Below are 14611 nucleotides of genomic sequence, written 5' to 3'. Positions count from 1 at the left end.
GAAAACAAGGATATTCTTTGGACAGTCACAGTTGAGACAATATTTCCATTGGCAATTAGGGCTGGGTTTGCTTGTTTCCACAATTAGGGCTGGGTTTGCTTCTTTCTGTTGAACACTGGGTCGGTGCAGACAAGAGTTTCACTCACAAACCCCTAAACGAAACTGAACTGTAGTGCTGTTTAAATTGTTTTTATACAATATATAATTATTGTATATATTGATTGATATAGTGTAATATGCATAAAATGTAAAGCACATTGAATGATAATGTGTTATATAAATAAACTTGAACTTGAACACTGCTAGTGCCTCGCTATAACATTCCATTGCTATGGTGATGAGCCATCTCTCATCCCAGAGCAGAGGGTTCTGATTCCACCATGACCACAGAGTTTAAACCACCCAGCTTGTTTTTTCTTCTCTATCATCAAATGATACCATGCTTATTGCACAAGGTCTGTGTGCATCATCAAAAGTCACAAACACAAATATAGATGTACATAATAAATATTTGAGGAGTTATGACATTTTAACCTATGCTGATGAAAGAAAATCAGAAAAGGAGTAAATTGTTTGAAATAACGGAGAAGATATTAAAGGTGAATGTGGTTGTCTTGTGTTTGTGTCCATTACATGCAGTATGGTAATGGGAAAATACCTGGGAAGCCAGAGCATTACTATATACTCATAAAAAAAAACTTTCCACCCCACGTACCTTTTTGACCGTAGATATGTAGGATTAGGTCACTGCTCTCTGAAGACGATCCCATGTTTACGGTAATACCAATCATAAAGCAGGTCACGAGTGCGCACACCTTACTCTGAGGAAGAAGGGGGAAGGTATCATTAAAAAAAAAGGCCTTCACTTCAACTCACTGCAGGCTGGGCTGGGGAAGTCACTATAGACAGTTATATAGATAGATATGCATAGCCCTACACACATATGTACACACACACACACGTGATGCCATTTACTGACATTTGTGGAGTACTTATAAACTGGCATGGAAACCTAAACACCTGATAAGACCAACACACACCTCTAAAGGAGTCCCTCCTCTCAGATACATGTCACACTGTCCCCTGCACTCAGTATAAGATCTCTCAGATCAAGCCTGGCTCTGCAGTAAACGCTTTCAAAGAACGATAGATACATAGATAGATAAGTTTATTGATCCTTTTGGATTGAAGAAGGCTAGATATATTTATTGATTATTTTGGAAGGATAGATAGATATATGTATTGATTATTTTGGAAGGATAGATAGATATATTTATTGATTCTTTTGGAAGGAGACAGTAGATAGATCTATTTATTGATTCTTTTGGAAATTTATCAAGAACTCATATTGGTTGAGCCACCTCTTCTCATCACACTGTAAGTATTGTATCCACTCTGGGACATTACAACTAGGACTGGGACATTACAACTAGGACTGGGGTATTGCAACTAGAACTTGGATATTACAACTAGGACTTGGGTTTTACAACTAGGACTTGGGTATTACAACTAGGACTGGGGTATCACAACTATAGGACTGGGGTATTACACATTAATTATTTTGAATATATTTTCAGGATATTATCAAGCATTTTTTCATCAAAAACCTGCCATCTTTTAACCTCAGTGTTTTTGTTTGCTTAGGGTTTATAATAATAATAATAATAATAATACCAATAATAATAACTAGAGAATGTAATTCCAGGGAATTACGAGTGCATTAAAATGCGCCACCTGGTGGACAAACTACATAACGCCAATACTGGAAATGCAGCCAAATAATGATGAATATTTGGTTTCCCTTTAATCCTGCTGAATTTGTAATTATGTATCGGCTGTTCTAATTGCCGATACCGATAGATAGATAGATAGATAGATAGATAGATAGATAGATACTTTATTGATCCCTAAGGGGGATCCCTGTGTGTATGTGGATGTGTGTTTCTGTCTGTGTGTGTATGTGTGCATGCGTACGTGTGTGTATGTGTGTTTGTGTGTGTCTGTGTATGTGGATGCATGTGTCTGTGCATGTGAGTGTGTGTATGTGTGCATGTGTATGTGCGTGTGTGTGTGTTGATGTATGTATGTATGTTTGCAAGAAAGAGCCTCTTCCAGCAACCCTTCGCTCAACACCACCATCTACAGGCCAATAAATGTACAGTCACTAAATGTACACATAACTTAATTTTTTTAGACCCCCCCCCCCCCCCCCCCCCATGGATGAAATTCTTCGAAACTTGACACACCCCCAGAGAATGTCTTACACATAAAAATTGGTGCAGTTCTGAACATCTTAACTAAAGATAGGGGCAATTAAAGCAGAAAGATATTGTATTTAATTTTTTTCGGGGGGCCCAGATTGGGGGGGCAAAAATGTTTTTCCGTAAAAGTCTAGTGGGGCTTCATACCCACCAAATGTCATGTGTCCCGGTGTTTCGGTATCCCGGGTACCGTTGACCAAACATTCAGGAAGTAGATGACGGAAAAAAGAAAAAAAAAACTTTGACAATCCCTATATGACCGCGGTCATAATAATAGACCAACAGGACAAATAACAAGAAATAGAATAGAAAATAAATGAAGAAAATACTAGGGTAACAATATTTAGGCCACATTTAAATGTTCAGGTATACTGAATTTATAATCCACTGACACCATGATGACCATGATTACTACAATGAGTAAAAGTAAATGTTAAACATACACCAATAATGAAACACACAAATAGAGTGTTTTCACAGTTTGCATGCATAGGAATCTGAAAGGTTTAACCAGAAAGAAGGAGTTTCAAGGAAGCAATTTGGTGATAGGCCATGAAGAATAGCTGAACATTTCTGTTACTTTGCCTTTTAACCATTTTACCTGACATTTTTGATTATGTTTGTAAAACATTAATACAAGGTGAAAACATTCTGTATAATTATACTTTAAGGCAACAGGACATCTTTGATTAAGGACAGATGTTTAACAGACATGTAACATGTAAACTTACTAACTAAGGAAAACAAAGAAATAAGAGAGATTAAACGAAACTGAACTGTAGTGCTGTTTAAATTGTTTTATACAATATATAATTATTGTATATATTGATTGATATAGTGTCATATGCATAAAATGTAAAGCACATTGAATGATAATGTGTTATATAAATAAAACTTGAACTTGAACACTGCTAGTGCCTCGCTATAACATTCCATTGCTATGGTGATGAGCCATCTCTCATCCCAGAGCAGAGGGTTCTGATTCCACCATGACCACAGAGTTTAAACACCCAGATTGTTTTTTCTTCTCTATCATCAAATGATACCATGCTTATTGCACAAGGTCTGTGTGCATCATCAAAAGTCACAAACACAAATATAGATGTACATAATAAATATTTGAGGAGTTATGACATTTTAACCTATGCTGATGAAAGAAAATCAGAAAAGGAGTAAATTGTTTGAAATAACGGAGAAGATATTAAAGGTGATTGTGGTTGTCTTGTGTTTGTGTCCATTACATGCAGTATGGTAATGGGAAAATACCTGGGAAGCCAGAGCATTACTATATACTCATAAAAAAAAACTTTCCACCCCACGTACCTTTTTGACCGTAGATATGTAGGATTAGGTCACTGCTCTCTGAAGACGATCCCATGTTTACGGTAATACCAATCATAAAGCAGGTCACGAGTGCGCACACCTTACTCTGAGGAAGAAGGGGGAAGGTATCATTAAAAAAAAAGGCCTTCACTTCAACTCACTGCAGGCTGGGCTGGGGAAGTCACTATAGACAGTTATATAGATAGATATGCATAGCCCTACACACATATGTACACACACACACACGTGATGCCATTTACTGACATTTGTGGAGTACTTATAAACTGGCATGGAAACCTAAACACCTGATAAGACCAACACACACCTCTAAAGGAGTCCCTCCTCTCAGATACATGTCACACTGTCCCCTGCACTCAGTATAAGATCTCTCAGATCAAGCCTGGCTCTGCAGTAAACGCTTTCAAAGAACGATAGATACATAGATAGATAAGATTATTGATCCTTTTGGATTGAAGAAGGCTAGATATATTTATTGATTATTTTGGAAGGATAGATAGATATATGTATTGATTATTTTGGAAGGATAGATAGATATATTTATTGATTCTTTTGGAAGGAGACAGTAGATAGATCTATTTATTGATTCTTTTGGAAATTTATCAAGAACTCATATTGGTTGAGCCACCTCTTCTCATCACACTGTAAGTATTGTATCCACTCTGGGACATTACAACTAGGACTGGGACATTACAACTAGGACTGGGGTATTGCAACTAGAACTTGGATATTACAACTAGGACTTGGGTTTTACAACTAGGACTTGGGTATTACAACTAGGACTGGGGTATCACAACTATAGGACTGGGGTATTACACATTAATTATTTTGAATATATTTTCAGGATATTATCAAGCATTTTTTCATCAAAAACCTGCCATCTTTTAACCTCAGTGTTTTTGTTTGCTTAGGGTTTATAATAATAATAATAATAATAATACCAATAATAATAACTAGAGAATGTAATTCCAGGGAATTACGAGTGCATTAAAATGCGCCACCTGGTGGACAAACTACATAACGCCAATACTGGAAATGCAGCCAAATAATGATGAATATTTGGTTTCCCTTTAATCCTGCTGAATTTGTAATTATGTATCGGCTGTTCTAATTGCCGATACCGATAGATAGATAGATAGATAGATAGATACTTTATTGATCGATCCCTGTGTGTATGTGGATGTGTGTTTCTGTCTGTGTGTGTATGTGTGCATGCGTACGTGTGTGTATGTGTGTTTGTGTGTGTCTGTGTATGTGGATGCATGTGTCTGTGCATGTGAGTGTGTGTATGTGTGCATGTGTATGTGCGTGTGTATGTGTTGATGTATGTATGTATGTTTGCAAGAAAGAGCCTCTTCCAGCAACCCTTCGCTCAACACCACCATCTACAGGCCAATAAATGTACAGTCACTAAATGTACACATAACTTAATTTTTTTAGACCCCCCCCCCCCCATTGGTTGAAACTCTTCGAAACTTGACACACCCCCAGAGAATGTCTTACACATAAAAATTGGTGCAGTTCTGAACATCTTAACTAAAGATAGGGGCAATTAAAGCAGAAAGATATTGTATTTAATTTTTTTCGGGGGGCCCAGTTTGGGGGGGCAAAAATGTTTTTCCGTAAAAGTCTAGTGGGGCTTCATACCCACCAAATGTCATGTGTCCCGGTGTTTCGGTATCCCGGGTACCGTTGACCAAACATTCAGGAAGTAGATGACGGAAAAAAGAAAAAAAAAACTTTGACAATCCCTATATGACCGCGGTCATAATAATAGACCAACAGGACAAATAACAAGAAATAGAATAGAAAATAAATGAAGAAAATACTAGGGTAACAATATTTAGGCCACATTTAAATGTTCAGGTATACTGAATTTATAATCCACTGACACCATGATGACCATGATTACTACAATGAGTAAAAGTAAATGTTAAACATACACCAATAATGAAACACACAAATAGAGTGTTTTCACAGTTTGCATGCATAGGAATCTGAAAGGTTTAACCAGAAAGAAGGAGTTTCAAGGAAGCAATTTGGTGATAGGCCATGAAGAATAGCTGAACATTTCTGTTACTTTGCCTTTTAACCATTTTACCTGACATTTTTGATTATGTTTGTAAAACATTAATACAAGGTGAAAACATTCTGTATAATTATACTTTAAGGCAACAGGACATCTTTGATTAAGGACAGATGTTTAACAGACATGTAACATGTAAACTTACTAACTAAGGAAAACAAAGAAATACAAACCCCTAAACGAAACTGAACTGTAGTGCTGTTTAAATTGTTTTTATACAATATATAATTATTGTATATATTGATTGATATAGTGTCATATGCATAAAATGTAAAGCACATTGAATGATAATGTGTTATATAAATAAACTTGAACTTGAACACTGCTAGTGCCTCGCTATAACATTCCATTGCTATGGTGATGAGCCATCTCTCATCCCAGAGCAGAGGGTTCTGATTCCACCATGACCACAGAGTTTAAACCACCCAGATTGTTTTTTCTTCTCTATCATCAAATGATACCATGCTTATTGCACAAGGTCTGTGTGCATCATCAAAAGTCACAAACACAAATATAGATGTACATAATAAATATTTGAGGAGTTATGACATTTTAACCTATGCTGATGAAAGAAAATCAGAAAAGGAGTAAATTGTTTGAAATAACGGAGAAGATATTAAAGGTGATTGTGGTTGTCTTGTGTTTGTGTCCATTACATGCAGTATGGTAATGGGAAAATACCTGGGAAGCCAGAGCATTACTATATACTCATAAAAAAAAACTTTCCACCCCACGTACCTTTTTGACCGTAGATATGTAGGATTAGGTCACTGCTCTCTGAAGACGATCCCATGTTTACGGTAATACCAATCATAAAGCAGGTCACGAGTGCGCACACCTTACTCTGAGGAAGAAGGGGGAAGGTATCATTAAAAAAAAAGGCCTTCACTTCAACTCACTGCAGGCTGGGCTGGGGAAGTCACTATAGACAGTTATATAGATAGATATGCATAGCCCTACACACATATGTACACACACACACACGTGATGCCATTTACTGACATTTGTGGAGTACTTATAAACTGGCATGGAAACCTAAACACCTGATAAGACCAACACACACCTCTAAAGGAGTCCCTCCTCTCAGATACATGTCACACTGTCCCCTGCACTCAGTATAAGATCTCTCAGATCAAGCCTGGCTCTGCAGTAAACGCTTTCAAAGAACGATAGATACATAGATAGATAAGATTATTGATCCTTTTGGATTGAAGAAGGCTAGATATATTTATTGATTATTTTGGAAGGATAGATAGATATATGTATTGATTATTTTGGAAGGATAGATAGATATATTTATTGATTCTTTTGGAAGGAGACAGTAGATAGATCTATTTATTGATTCTTTTGGAAATTTATCAAGAACTCATATTGGTTGAGCCACCTCTTCTCATCACACTGTAAGTATTGTATCCACTCTGGGACATTACAACTAGGACTGGGACATTACAACTAGGACTGGGGTATTGCAACTAGAACTTGGATATTACAACTAGGACTTGGGTTTTACAACTAGGACTTGGGTATTACAACTAGGACTGGGGTATCACAACTATAGGACTGGGGTATTACACATTAATTATTTTGAATATATTTTCAGGATATTATCAAGCATTTTTTCATCAAAAACCTGCCATCTTTTAACCTCAGTGTTTTTGTTTGCTTAGGGTTTATAATAATAATAATAATAATAATACCAATAATAATAACTAGAGAATGTAATTCCAGGGAATTACGAGTGCATTAAAATGCGCCACCTGGTGGACAAACTACATAACGCCAATACTGGAAATGCAGCCAAATAATGATGAATATTTGGTTTCCCTTTAATCCTGCTGAATTTGTAATTATGTATCGGCTGTTCTAATTGCCGATACCGATAGATAGATAGATAGATAGATAGATACTTTATTGATCCCTAAGGGGGATCCCTGTGTGTATGTGGATGTGTGTTTCTGTCTGTGTGTGTATGTGTGCATGCGTACGTGTGTGTATGTGTGTTTGTGTGTGTCTGTGTATGTGGATGCATGTGTCTGTGCATGTGAGTGTGTGTATGTGTGCATGTGTATGTGCGTGTGTATGTGTTGATGTATGTATGTATGTTTGCAAGAAAGAGCCTCTTCCAGCAACCCTTCGCTCAACACCACCATCTACAGGCCAATAAATGTACAGTCACTAAATGTACACATAACTTAATTTTTTTAGACCCCCCCCCCCCCATGGATGAAACTCTTCGAAACTTGACACACCCCCAGAGAATGTCTTACACATAAAAATTGGTGCAGTTCTGAACATCTTAACTAAAGATAGGGGCAATTAAAGCAGAAAGATATTGTATTTAATTTTTTTCGGGGGGCCCAGTTTGGGGGGGCAAAAATGTTTTTCCGTAAAAGTCTAGTGGGGCTTCATACCCACCAAATGTCATGTGTCCCGGTGTTTCGGTGTCCCGGGTACCGTTGACCAAACATTCAGGAAGTAGATGACGGAAAAAAGAAAAAAAAAACTTTGACAATCCCTATATGACCGCGGTCATAATAATAGACCAACAGGACAAATAACAAGAAATAGAATAGAAAATAAATGAAGAAAATACTAGGGTAACAATATTTAGGCCACATTTAAATGTTCAGGTATACTGAATTTATAATCCACTGACACCATGATGACCATGATTACTACAATGAGTAAAAGTAAATGTTAAACATACACCAATAATGAAACACACAAATAGAGTGTTTTCACAGTTTGCATGCATAGGAATCTGAAAGGTTTAACCAGAAAGAAGGAGTTTCAAGGAAGCAATTTGGTGATAGGCCATGAAGAATAGCTGAACATTTCTGTTACTTTGCCTTTTAACCATTTTACCTGACATTTTTGATTATGTTTGTAAAACATTAATACAAGGTGAAAACATTCTGTATAATTATACTTTAAGGCAACAGGACATCTTTGATTAAGGACAGATGTTTAACAGACATGTAACATGTAAACTTACTAACTAAGGAAAACAAAGAAATACAAACCCCTAAACGAAACTGAACTGTAGTGCTGTTTAAATTGTTTTTATACAATATATAATTATTGTATATATTGATTGATATAGTGTCATATGCATAAAATGTAAAGCACATTGAATGATAATGTGTTATATAAATAAACTTGAACTTGAACACTGCTAGTGCCTCGCTATAACATTCCATTGCTATGGTGATGAGCCATCTCTCATCCCAGAGCAGAGGGTTCTGATTCCACCATGACCACAGAGTTTAAACCACCCAGATTGTTTTTTCTTCTCTATCATCAAATGATACCATGCTTATTGCACAAGGTCTGTGTGCATCATCAAAAGTCACAAACACAAATATAGATGTACATAATAAATATTTGAGGAGTTATGACATTTTAACCTATGCTGATGAAAGAAAATCAGAAAAGGAGTAAATTGTTTGAAATAACGGAGAAGATATTAAAGGTGATTGTGGTTGTCTTGTGTTTGTGTCCATTACATGCAGTATGGTAATGGGAAAATACCTGGGAAGCCAGAGCATTACTATATACTCATAAAAAAAAACTTTCCACCCCACGTACCTTTTTGACCGTAGATATGTAGGATTAGGTCACTGCTCTCTGAAGACGATCCCATGTTTACGGTAATACCAATCATAAAGCAGGTCACGAGTGCGCACACCTTACTCTGAGGAAGAAGGGGGAAGGTATCATTAAAAAAAAAGGCCTTCACTTCAACTCACTGCAGGCTGGGCTGGGGAAGTCACTATAGACAGTTATATAGATAGATATGCATAGCCCTACACACATATGTACACACACACACACGTGATGCCATTTACTGACATTTGTGGAGTACTTATAAACTGGCATGGAAACCTAAACACCTGATAAGACCAACACACACCTCTAAAGGAGTCCCTCCTCTCAGATACATGTCACACTGTCCCCTGCACTCAGTATAAGATCTCTCAGATCAAGCCTGGCTCTGCAGTAAACGCTTTCAAAGAACGATAGATACATAGATAGATAAGATTATTGATCCTTTTGGATTGAAGAAGGCTAGATATATTTATTGATTATTTTGGAAGGATAGATAGATATATGTATTGATTATTTTGGAAGGATAGATAGATATATTTATTGATTCTTTTGGAAGGAGACAGTAGATAGATCTATTTATTGATTCTTTTGGAAATTTATCAAGAACTCATATTGGTTGAGCCACCTCTTCTCATCACACTGTAAGTATTGTATCCACTCTGGGACATTACAACTAGGACTGGGACATTACAACTAGGACTGGGGTATTGCAACTAGAACTTGGATATTACAACTAGGACTTGGGTTTTACAACTAGGACTTGGGTATTACAACTAGGACTGGGGTATCACAACTATAGGACTGGGGTATTACACATTAATTATTTTGAATATATTTTCAGGATATTATCAAGCATTTTTTCATCAAAAACCTGCCATCTTTTAACCTCAGTGTTTTTGTTTGCTTAGGGTTTATAATAATAATAATAATAATAATACCAATAATAATAACTAGAGAATGTAATTCCAGGGAATTACGAGTGCATTAAAATGCGCCACCTGGTGGACAAACTACATAACGCCAATACTGGAAATGCAGCCAAATAATGATGAATATTTGGTTTCCCTTTAATCCTGCTGAATTTGTAATTATGTATCGGCTGTTCTAATTGCCGATACCGATAGATAGATAGATAGATAGATAGATACTTTATTGATCCCTAAGGGGGATCCCTGTGTGTATGTGGATGTGTGTTTCTGTCTGTGTGTGTATGTGTGCATGCGTACGTGTGTGTATGTGTGTTTGTGTGTGTCTGTGTATGTGGATGCATGTGTCTGTGCATGTGAGTGTGTGTATGTGTGCATGTGTATGTGCGTGTGTATGTGTTGATGTATGTATGTATGTTTGCAAGAAAGAGCCTCTTCCAGCAACCCTTCGCTCAACACCACCATCTACAGGCCAATAAATGTACAGTCACTAAATGTACACATAACTTAATTTTTTTAGACCCCCCCCCCCCCATGGATGAAACTCTTCGAAACTTGACACACCCCCAGAGAATGTCTTACACATAAAAATTGGTGCAGTTCTGAACATCTTAACTAAAGATAGGGGCAATTAAAGCAGAAAGATATTGTATTTATTTTTTTTCGGGGGGCCCAGTTTGGGGGGGCAAAAATGTTTTTCCGTAAAAGTCTAGTGGGGCTTCATACCCACCAAATGTCATGTGTCCCGGTGTTTCGGTGTCCCGGGTACCGTTGACCAAACATTCAGGAAGTAGATGACGGAAAAAAGAAAAAAAAAACTTTGACAATCCCTATATGACCGCGGTCATAATAATAGACCAACAGGACAAATAACAAGAAATAGAATAGAAAATAAATGAAGAAAATACTAGTGTAACAATATTTAGGCCACATTTAAATGTTCAGGTATACTGAATTTATAATCCACTGACACCATGATGACCATGATTACTACAATGAGTAAAAGTAAATGTTAAACATACACCAATAATGAAACACACAAAAAGAGTGTTTTCACAGTTTGCATGCATAGGAATCTGAAAGGTTTAACCAGAAAGAAGGAGTTTCAAGGAAGCACTTTTGTGATAGGCCATGAAGAATAGCTGAACATTTCTGTTACTTTGCCTTTTAACCATTTTACCTGACATTTTTGATTATGTTTGTAAAACATTAATACAAAATGTTTAACAGACATGTAACATGTAAACTTACTAACTAAGGAAAACAAAGAAAAAAAAACAACAACAACGATTAAACATATACATTTAATAGTTGAAGATGTTAAGCAAAGAGAAAAACATAGAAGAAAATATACAGAAAAATCAGTTGCAAGATCAGTAACTTTTATAGAAATAAGCATGATCAGGACATGGCTTTCACAACATGGACTGAATTTATTTTTTAATAATAATAATAATAATGAGAAGAAAACATAGAAACACAATGCAGCTTCGCTACTAGGCCCCCAATTACAGTCTTAAAACAAAAGTGTTGAAAACAACACAACTTGCGTTGTTTTTAACACATCTCTGTGTCCAGATAGGGACAACACAGTTTGTGTTGTTTCCTTTTTTATTTGTTACACAATATGTGTTGAAAATAACACAACTTGTGTTGAAAACAACAAAACTTTCATTGTTTTTTTAACACATCTCTGTGTCTAGATAGGGACAACACATTTGTTTTAAGAGTGTATAAAGCAGTCCAGAAGATTTATCATATAGGCCTATTTAAAGAATTGTACAGCATGTCTCTCTCTCTTGTGTAGTCCAAATGTTGGGATCCATATCAATATGGACCTCTGGTCTTTGGACCTGTTCCATGAAAGTCTCGCAGCTAGAGATGTTATTAATCTCATATAGAAGGCTCTCGCTGACCTGGTAAGTGTGATCATGACTAAAATCTCTCAGTCTCTCATGCTGTGTCACATAGACTGTTTTCCCATTTGAATCCAAGCCAATAATAAGGCGGTCACGGTTACTTGTATCTATGTGGTGTGTGTAATTCTCTCTGACACATTCAGGTAGGTCGTTTGCTCCAGCCGTGTTTAAGTTACCCACTTCATAGTATGAGCTGCCCTGACTGGGTAGAAGTCGACCATCTTGATCAATTCTGTTGTGGAATTTATGGAAGCCAAATCTCCCCTCTTTTGGATTGTATCTCATGACAATCTGCTTGTTGTTGTCAAACCCAATGTACTCTTTGGCAAACCAGAACAACAGCTGTAGCCCATGCCTGGGCTTTGGCCAACCAAATCCTGAACATTTCAGGTCTTCAATTTTTTTCAGGACTTTAATCGTTTCCATGGCCCTCTGGAGGTAACTGGAAAAATATGTAATCTGTGATGAATCTTAAAATAATTTACAATTTTACATTTAAAATAATATTGCATGTATAAACAGTTTGAAATTACTGCATTGCATCTGATCATGAAGTAGCAGCTCTCAACATGCTATATTCAGACACACTGTCCCAACACAGTCTTGGAAGTTAACAAAAACTGACAGGATAAAAGCTCATCTAATTACTATTATTACTACTGGAAGTCATTACGTAAATCACATCTTCATATCAATTCTTTCAATGGAAAAACAAAACACATACCTTCAGCTGCTTGTGGAGGTAGACGATCTCAATAAGCTACTAACTACGTTTACTGTGTACCTTTCTTTAAAGATTTAATTTCCTAAGATATGTAAATACACTACAGAGGAAGCAAAACTGCATTCCATGTACTATAGGGGCGTAACTGGGTGTGTAGCACATAAATAGGCCTTGAGAAATTCCAAAAATCCCTCAAAAAGTCACACAGGGTCATGTTACAATGGAAAAAAAGACTTGTACAATCAATTACTTATAATACAGGCAAAGAAACATTAGTGGTAAGTAGTAGAACCCAAGGATTGATACTACACTATATATTAACTGGTGACAGAACCATCCCATAAACCCCTCAGCCTAGTCAACATGAAGATGAAAGGTTGGATGATATTACAAAGGGGGTAAAAAATTGTGAAGTAGGGTGTTGAGGGAGGTAGAGATAGTCACCAGGACAAGAAGGTTGCAGTACAGTCCAGAAAAAGTATTTATTTTAAGCTGCCGGCAGATTGACACAAAACAAACAAGTACATTTAGGGATCTATCTATAGCGATCTAAAATGCATGGCCACTGGCAAATAGCTCATACATTTAGGTGGTTTTGTTATGAAACGTCAGGCGCATGTTGCAAAAAGGCAATTGTTATGTGTGGAAATGTAAACGCATTGAGAAGAGCCAGATGAATATATCTCAGTGAAAAGTAAATGAGTGGATTCACTAGTTGGTGGGGTCAGGTCAATGCATCAGGGCAATCTGGTTTAGAATAAAATGTGAAAAATGCAGACATGCAGGAAAGGTGTAACCTTTACTTCTCTTTTTTACCTGTCAGCATCCTGCAAGAATATGGGAGATGTGAATTAACACAGTGAAATTGATTCAATTAAAGGTACACTAAGCAAATATATTTAAACATATCCTGGTCAACTCTGGAATTTGAAAAAAAAAACTTAGGCTAGTTCAAACTCTCAATCGCAAACAAGGATGCAAACTTTGGTCGTTTGAACTGCCCTTAGGCAGTCGCACTTGTGTCGTTCCTTGGTAGTTCCTGTTGGTGTCCGGAGAGCCTAACCAAAAATCACAACCGCCTAACCAAAAATAAAGAAGTGGATGTTTATCTCGTGACTCAATGATTGATCTATCCTGTAGCTTTATTTTGATTAAGAGACTGACTCCCCTACTTGGCTCATTCTTGCTATTTATGTTAATTCGAGTATTGGCTTGCTTCTTGATAAGCTAGTATTATTATTTTCACAGACTCCTAAAATTAGCACAGTGATAAATGGTGTAGTGGCTAAAACAGGTGACTTGTTATCCCAGTGTTGTAGGTTCGATTTTCTTATGATGTGAGATTTGCTTCTCGCTACCTGCAGATGAACTAGTATGACACATAGATTCAATTGTTTTTGACTGATGTCTTGTACCTATGGTCTCTCGATGTAGAGTAACTATATACATAAATATGTATGGTCAAAACCTGTTGTTGTGTCTCGTAGGCCTACTCTTAGTCACAGGTGAAAAGAAGAGACAGAATGCGAACTCCAGCCGAACGCGTAGTGCACTGACGCGCTGCCGTTAAGCCATGAGACAATTGTTAATATTTGCGATACCCTGATATTTGTCCAGACCAGTGCTCGAATTACGTGGGAGCCAGAGGGAGCCGAGCTCCCATAGAGTGAGGACTGGCTCCCATGAAAGCAACAAAGTCAAAAATCTGAGGGGGTCTCTCATATCTGAAGGTGTCTGGCATTGCA

Source organism: Alosa pseudoharengus, unplaced genomic scaffold, assembly GCF_046254945.1.
Source record: "Alosa pseudoharengus isolate Yale_2024_CS ecotype anadromous, Long Island Sound unplaced genomic scaffold, YU_APseudo_1.1 YU_APseudo_1.1_scf_4, whole genome shotgun sequence".
Taxonomy (NCBI): Eukaryota; Metazoa; Chordata; class Actinopteri; order Clupeiformes; family Clupeidae; genus Alosa; species Alosa pseudoharengus.
Note: the sequence above shows the minus strand (reverse complement) of the source record.